Source organism: Cynara cardunculus, assembly GCF_001531365.2.
Source record: "Cynara cardunculus var. scolymus isolate 2C chromosome LG 15, CcrdV1, whole genome shotgun sequence".
NCBI classification, from domain to species: domain Eukaryota; kingdom Viridiplantae; phylum Streptophyta; class Magnoliopsida; order Asterales; family Asteraceae; genus Cynara; species Cynara cardunculus.
The window spans coordinates 17,622,161-17,623,865 of NC_037542.1; positions in this window are offsets into that span (position 1 = coordinate 17,622,161).

Below are 1,705 nucleotides of genomic sequence, written 5' to 3' on the forward strand. Positions count from 1 at the left end.
TTTAGATTTTTTATATTTAAAATATGATGTTTATCAGCAATTAGTTACACGAATTCATATGTGGAGCTTTAATAAGTTGTACTTACGCACAATCTATTTGTAATCTTGAGTTTTAAGTAATATGCATTAATAAGCAATACTTTACGCATAAAAAAGTAGTTTTTAAGTGTTTTTGTCAAATACTTTATAATATAGTATAAATTTTTTTAATAATTTAATTTAAGTTTAATAATGAAATAATTTATTTTTGGTTTAATAATATAACATTTTATAAACATAATAATTAAGTATTCTGTTAGAACTCAATGATTATCTTAATTATATTTTAGATTTTTTATATTTAAAAATGAGAAGTTTATCATGTATTTGATTGTGTTAATCTGCAGTTAGTTACACGAATTCAGATATGAAGCTTTAATAAGTTGTACCTATGCACAATTTATTTGTAATCTTGAGTTTTAAGTGATATGCATTAATAAACAGTACTTTACGCATAAAAAGTGGTTTTTAAGAGTTTTTTTCAAATGATATATAATAGAGAATATATATATATATATATATATAAATTTATATATAATTTAATTTAAGTTTAATAATAAAACAATTTATTTTTGGTTTAATATTATAAATTTTATAAAGAAAATATTTAAGTATTCTGTTAGAATTTAATGATCATACTAATTATATTTTAGATTTTTTATATTTAAAATGAGATTTTTATCCTTTATTTGATTGTGTTTATCTGCAGTTAGTTACATGTGTTCAGATATGGGATGAAATCGGATAGGGATGAAATCGTTTAGGGATGAACACGTTTAAGAGTTTTTAAGAGTTTTAAGAGTTTTTAAGAGTTTTTATCCAAATGTTTTATAAGATAGTATACATATTTGATTGTGTTTATCTGCAGTTAGTTACACGAGTTCATATATGGGATGAAATTGGATAGGGATGAAATCGTTTAGGGATGAACAAGTTTAAGAGTTTTTATCCAAATGCTTTATAAGATAGTATAGATAAATTTGTACCAATCATTTCATTAAATAATATTTTAAATAAAACTTTATTAAAACTCATCCAAAAGGACATATATGTCATTTGTTATGTATAAATTATATATGAAAATTCATTTATTTATACAAAAATTATTTAATAAATTTAGTTAATTTGTGATTTAAGCATGATTAATTTTTTTATAACATTTAAAATCATCGTGATTTAGTTTTTTATTTAACATATTCATTTTATTGAAGTAGCTTATTTAAGAATGTTTTACAATTTTTATCAAAAATCACACATGATATCCACATTTTTTCCTGAAAAAGGATCGTTATTTTTCGTTAATATATCATATACGATATTCATCATAATAGGAAGAAAAAAAAAAGGTAAGTTATCTACAATATTACATAAATTATGAATTACGTTTTGAAGTACATGTGATATTATACATTTTAAATATGTTTGCTACATCACACGTGATTTTGTTTTTTTCATTATCTTTCTTTTTTAATGTTTAATTTGAATAATTGTTTTCAAATTTTAAATCACGTATGATTAAAAAATCACATATGATTAAAAAAATATTTAAAAAAATTAATAAATTATGAATCACAAAATATACACATGATTAAGAAAACATTTTCAAAAAATTAATTATTTATGAACGCGTATGATTTTGACGAAAATTTTAATTTTTAAAATATTG